The following is a 7117-nucleotide window of genomic DNA, read 5'->3' on the forward strand; positions in this document are numbered from 1 at the left end:
AGCTGTCGTGATGGCACCTAGTATCTACGACTAGGTAAGCCTAACAAATAATAACAACTGAACAAGTTTATATATATATATATATATATATATATATATATATATATATATATATTAACAATTACTGAAAACGACTGAATAATAGCTAAAACCTTTTGAAAACAGAATCTCACAATACACACCCCAAAACTGATAGAACTGAGTCATAAACTCTACAGAATACAACTAGAGTACTACTACATCACTGTCCAAAAGAAAATGCAACAGGAAGTAAAATAGGGAAGGTGACTCCGAGGGCTGCGGACGTGGTGCAGGTAACCTCGAAGTCTCCCTAGCAGCATCTACAACAATCCTCTAACGACCGGCATGAGCAAACGTACCTAGATCTGCACAAAAAGAAGTTCAAAAGCATAGTATGAGTACACCACAATGGTACCCAGTAAGTATCAAGCCTAACCTCAGTATAGTAGTGACGAGGCCAGGTCAAGACACCTACTGGGATATAAAATAGACAGTATGAAAGTGTAATACAAGCATGTAAAGGAAAATGAAGAATAACTGAAATGAAACCAAAATAATAACATGAACTAGTACCAGAAACCAACAACGAAAATAGCAGAAAAAGAAGCAACTAAAGAGCTACAATGATCATGTACGACCCATCACTACTAGAACAATTAAGAGTGAAACAATTAGAGTCCTCCTTTTTGGTATGTTGTCAACCACATCTATAAGTTGGAGGCTACTTGGACATTTATGAATAATACCCTTCTTTGCTATTCTGGATCGTGCGATGAAATTGATGGTGATACTATTCCTCCTCTTACTCGTGCATTCCTTTAACCTTCAGTACATGTCACCTAAGAAGAGAGCAAGAACTGGCCAAGGAGCCAATGCCGCCTCAGGAGTGGCAGTTGACCCTTTATTTGGTGATGCGGGTAAATAACCGAGGGGTGGGGATAATCCCCTGATTGTTACACTGCCTAATTCCACTACACCTAACCAGGCCACACCAGTTCCTGCACCTACTGAGGGTGCAACGATTCCTCCAACTGATATTCTGATTCCACCTCCATCCCCAGTTTCCAGTTCTGGTATTTCTGACAGGGATCTTAGGGGAGCTATCTAGATGCTGACACAGATAGTGGCTTCTAAAGCCAGAGATCAAATATTGCACCCACTTCTTCTAGCCAACAAGGGGATTCTAGTGGTTCCAGGGTGAACAAGTTTCTTTAGTTGGATCCTCCGGTGTTCATAGGTACTAATCCCGAGGAGGACCCACACGACTTCATTGATGAGATGCATAAGACTCTCCGGGTTATGTGCGCTACTGAGACGTAGGGAGTGGAGTTGGTCACCTACCGCCTGAAAGGGGTGGCCTATTCTTGGTTTGAGCTGTGGGAGGACTCTCGGGAGGAGGGGAGCCCTCTAGCGAGGTGGAGTGAGTTTGCTGACACTTTCATGGACCATTTCTTGCCGGTCGAGACTAGAGAAGCTCGTGCCGCAGAGTTGAGAACCTTAAGAAAGGAAGTAAGAGTGTGCGGGAGTATCACATGGAGTTCGCGCATCTGTCTAAATATGCCATTCTCATGTTGCCTACTATATAGGCTAGAGTGCGCCGGTTTGTGTAGGGCCTTGGCCCCTTGGTTATCAATGAGGCCGCTACAGCTGCCTTGAATTCAGATATGAACTATGGGAAGATGGTAGCATTTGCTCAAGCTATAGAGAACCGTAAGTTGAAGAACAAAATGGAGCGAGAGGGTACCAGCAAGGCCCGGTGTGCGGGCAACTTTGAGGAGTCATTTGGTAGGGGAAGATCAGCATTTTAGGGGAGGGTCATCAGGGCCATCCCAGTCTTTTGCTCAGTCTTCAGCCAGTGCACCACCAGCAGGGCCCAGTCAGTAGTAAGGGAGTTGTTTCAGGCCCAATCAGGGCAGCAAGGGACCCCATCAGTAGGGCCGATCAGGAGGGAGATTCCAGCAACAGCGGAGGCCCCCATGCCCCAGGTGTGGGAAGATGCACTTGGGGATCTGCTACATGGACCTACCTATATGTTACAGGTGCGGATTGAGAGGTCATATTCAGATGGAGTTTTGTTCATCCCGCCAGGGTACGGGCAGGGGCACAGCACATCCATCCAGTTTTGCATCTGCTACATCTTCAGCACCCCCTCCAGCTCGAGGCACTCCAGCACCAGCAGGGCATGGTGAAGCTAGGGGTGGTGCGTAGAGTTCAGGAGGACCTAGCCGTTTCTATGCTATGAGTGGTTGCCAAAGTGCAGAGGCTTCTCCAGATGTTGTCACAGGTATATTGACTATCCAATCTCATGATGTATATGCTCTTATTGATCCCAGTTCCACCTTGTCCTATGTTACCCCTTATGTTTCTATGGAATTTGGGATAGAACCGAAACAGCTTCCTGAGCCGTTCTCTGTATCTTATCCGGTTAGCGAGTCTATTGTGGCCGCACTGGTTTATAGGGGTTGTGTTGTCACGGTGCGTGGTTGGGACACCGTGGCCGATCTCATTGAATCGGGGATGGTCAATTTTGATGTAATTATTGGAATACATTGGCTTTATTCATGTTTTGCCAAGCTCGATTGCCAAACTAGGACAGTGAGGTTTGAATTTCTAAATGAGCCAGTTGTTGAGTGGATGGGGGTTAATGTAATGCCAAAAGGTAAGTTTATTTCTTACCTTAAGGCCACAAAAATGATTAATAAGGGGTGTATCTATCATTTGGCACCGATGTTGAGGCGCCTACACTCGAGTTTGTGCCAGTTATGAATGAATTTCCAGAGGTCTTTCCTGATGAGCTCCCTGGATTCTGCCAGATAGGGAGATTGATTTTGGGGTTGATGTGATGCCAGGCACGCAGCCTATATCTATTCCGCCCTACAGAATGGCACCAACAGAATTTAAGGAGCTAAAGGAACAATTAAAGGATTTGTTAGAGAAGGTTTTCATCCGACCGAGTGTGTCACCATGGGGCACACCGGTTCTCTTTGTGAGGAAAAAAGATGGATCACTGAGGATGTGTATAGACTACCGGCAACTCTACAAAGTCACAATAAAAAAAACAAATACCAATACCAAGAATAGATGATTTGTTTGATCAGTTACAGGGTGCTAGGTACTTCTCCAAAATTGATTTACAGTCCGGGTAGTACCAATTAAAGATCAGGGAGCAAGATATTCCGAAAACAGCTTTCAGGACCCGGTATGGGCACTTTGAATTTCTGGTAATGTATTTTGGGCTAACAAATGCCCCGGCGACTTTCATGGATCTTATGAATCGGGTTTTCAAGCCTTTTCTTCATTTCTTTGTGATAGTATTCATTGACTATATCCTTGTATATTCACGAGGTCGAGAGGACCATGCCGATCATCTCAGGGCAGTTTTGCAGACTCTTCATCAGCACTAATTGTACGCGAAATTTTTAAAATGTGAATTTTGGCTCGAGTCTGTCACATTCTTGGGTCATGTTGTCTCCAGAGAAGGAATTAAGGCTGGCCCTCAAAAGATTGCAGTGGTGAAGAATTGGCCTAGACCTACAACGCCAACTGAGATTCGCTATTTCTTGGGCTTAGCAGGGTATTGCAGGAATTTTGTGGAGGGGTTCTCTACTCTTACCTCTCCGTTGACTAAATTGACTCTGAAAGCGATTAAGTTCCAATGGTCCGATGCTTGTGAAAGGAGCTTCCAGGAGTTGAAATCAAGATTGACTACGACGCCGGTGTTGACCCTTCCAGAGGGTACATATGGGTTTGTGGTATATTGCGATGCTTCAAGGATCGGGCTTGGGTGTGTGTTAATGCAACACGGCAAGGTTATAGCTTATGCTTATAGGCAACTCAAGAATCATGAGAAGAACTATCCAACACATGACTTGGAACTTGTGGCGGTGGTTTTTGCATTGAAAATTTGCCGTCATTATTTGTATGGGGTCCATGTGGATGTATTCACGAACCACAAGAGTCTTCAATATATTTTCAACCAAAAGGAGCTGAATCTGAGGCAGATAATATGGCTTGAGTTACTCAAGGATTACGACTTCGATATTCTATATCACCCGGGGAAAGCCAATGTTGTGGCGGATGCTCTTAGCCGGAAATCTATGGGTAGTTTGACTCACTTGGAGACATGTCAAAGGCCGTTGGCCAGGGAGGTTCACCAGTTAGCTAGCTTGGGAGTTCGTCTTGCGGACTCTAGTGAATGAGGGGTAATTGTGCAAAATAGGGCTGAATCATTGCTTGTCGTGGATGTCAAAGAGAATCAATACGACGATCCATTGTTGGTACAACTGAAGGAGGGGATTCAAAAACATAAAACTATGGCTTTTACTCTTGGCATAGATGATGGTACACTAAGGTACCAAGGGCGGCTATGTATTCCAAATGTAGATAGTCTCCAGAAAAGAATCATGACCGAGGCTCAAACTTCTAGGTATTTCATGCACCCAGGTTTTATGAAGATGTATCATGATCTCAAGGAAGTCTATTAGTGGAGTGACATGAAAAGGAATGTGGCGGACTTTGTGGCAAGATGTCCGAATTGTCAGTAAGTGAAGGCCGAACACCAACAGCCTGGTGGGTTGGCACAGAACATAGAAATTCCAATGTGGAAGTGGGAAATGATTAATATGGATTTTTTGGTAGGATTACCACGCACTCCGCGCAAGTTTGACTCAATTTGGGTAATTGTGGATCGGCTCACAAAATTAGCACACTTCTTGCCAGTTAAATCTACCGACACAGCGGAACAGTATGCTCAGTTGTATATCAAGAAAATAGTCAGGCTACATGGCACTCCAGTTTCTATCATTTCCGATCGAGGGGCTCAGTTGACGGCAAATTTTGGAAGAAATTTCAGCAAGGTTTGTGTACTCAGGTGAATCTTAGTATAGCCTTCCATCCACCGATCGACGGCAAGCAGAGTGGACTATTCAGACGCTTGACGACATGTTGCGTGCTTGTGTTCTTGACTTCAATGGTAGCTGGGATGATCATTTGCCACTCATAGAGTTTGCTTATAATAACAGCTTTCATGCTAGTATTCAGATGGCACCATTTAAGGCATTATATGGTAGGAGATGTAGATCTCCCATTGGGTGGTTCGAGATTGGGGAAGCTGAGTTGATAGGACCAGACCTCGTACATCAGGCTATGGAAAAAGTTAAGATCATTATGGAGCGATTGAAGACTGCTCAGAGTCGTAAGAAGTCCTATTTGGATGTTCGTCGTAGGGATTTGGAGTTCAAAGAAGATGTCATTAGTGCACCCGATATTCCATGTGTCTATGTTGAAGAAGGTAGTTGGAGATCTGTAAGCTATTGTGCCGGTTGAGACCATTGAGGTTAATGAAGAACTATCATATGAAGAAATTCCAGTTGCCATTCTTGATAGGCAAGTTCGAAAGTTGAGGAATAAAGAAATTGCCTCCGTGAAGGTGTTGTGGCGAAACCAGCAGGTCTGCGGGCCGCATAACGGCCGCAGAGTAAAGCAGGCCAGCCCAGCACCGAAGGTCATTTTTTGCGGTCATTTTGTGGATCAAAAAATCATTATGTGGTCGCATATGCGACCGCAGATCCTGTCCCGGGGCTTCACTTTTGGGTTTTTATAACCCAACCCTACTTCGATAAAATATATGCCATAGTCAAATTTGAGCAAATTTATGATGCTTTTAGAGTGAGAAAGAGTGCTTAGTGTGAGGGAGTAACCTTCAACCTATTATCCATCAATTCTTGCTCAATCATTGAGGATTAACAAAGAAAGTCTTCATCCTAAAGGTAAGAATCTATGTCCTAGCTCTCAATTTCAAAAATTTACAAAAAATGGGATAATTAAAAAGACAATTCTTGGGTGTGGGGGGTTATTATCTTGCATGCATGTATTATCAAAGAATGTGGGAAGGTTGTGAGCTAAAAATAGTTGTTAATGGGTTGGGGAAATGATGGAATCTTTCACAAAAGGGCCTTAAAAATATTAATACATACCTAGTCTTTGATAATGTGCTCAAATGAGCTAGAATCATGACCATCTTCCTAATTTTGGTCCAACTTGTTATATTTCTAAAATAGATCGAAGTTGCTAAGAATTCTATAATGTTTTAGAGTTTAAAGAAAGCTCAATTGAGGTATGTTGTCTAAGCCCCCTTCTTCTTAGAATCGAATCCCACGGTATTCATGTAATTGGTGTAAGTCCCAAATTGATCATAATAGAATTGGCTATTCCGAATGTGCTTGTGTTGAAGGATATATGATCAATATGTATTGTAAATGCTTCATCATATCACCTTGTCATTGAGGATGTGTTCAAAATATGGAATATGTGTTAAAAATGTTAAGACTTTGTAAGGCCCCGTGAAATATTTCCTAAAAGCAAACCGGGGTTCCGTGATGCCGGAGTAGGCGTAGAGGTTAATAATGCACTAGCCCTGGTAATGCACTACCGTGGCTCAACAATGCACTGGAAAGTGAAGGAAAAATCTGGGCAGAAGAAATGCACTTCTGCGGCCCACTATGCGGCCACAGAATCACTCTGCGGACCGCATAATGGTCGCAGAGTGAGACAGCCTTTTGGGCCATTTTTTATGTCATTTTTGCGGCCCATTGTGCGACCGCAAAACTATTTCGCGGGCCGTACTCTGATCGTATATCCAGCTTTGAGATTTTTTGGAGGGAGGTTCTGCGGCGTATTATGCGATCGCAGAAAAGGTCTGCGGCGCATTATGCGACCGCAGAACAGGTCTGCGGCGCATTATGCGACCGCAGAACAGGTCTGTGGGCCGTATAGTGACCGCAGACCCAGGCATATTTGTTTTCTAGTTTTTGGCACCAAATTATGCGGCCGATATGCAAATCGCATATCCATTACGCGATCGTATATGCGATCGCATATCCTGTTCCGGGGCTTCATTTTTGGGTTTTTTATAACCCGACCCTACTTCATTATATATACGCAATGGACCATAATTTGAGCAAAATTCTGATATATTGAGGGTGAGAGAGTGCCCTAGAGTGGGAGAGATTTCTTCAACAATTTATTCATCAAGTCTTGCTCAAATATTGTAAGTTTAACAAGGATAACTCACTATGTCTTCATCCTAGAAGGTAAG

Source organism: Nicotiana tabacum, chromosome 24, assembly GCF_000715075.1.
Source record: "Nicotiana tabacum cultivar K326 chromosome 24, ASM71507v2, whole genome shotgun sequence".
NCBI lineage: Eukaryota > Viridiplantae > Streptophyta > Magnoliopsida > Solanales > Solanaceae > Nicotiana > Nicotiana tabacum.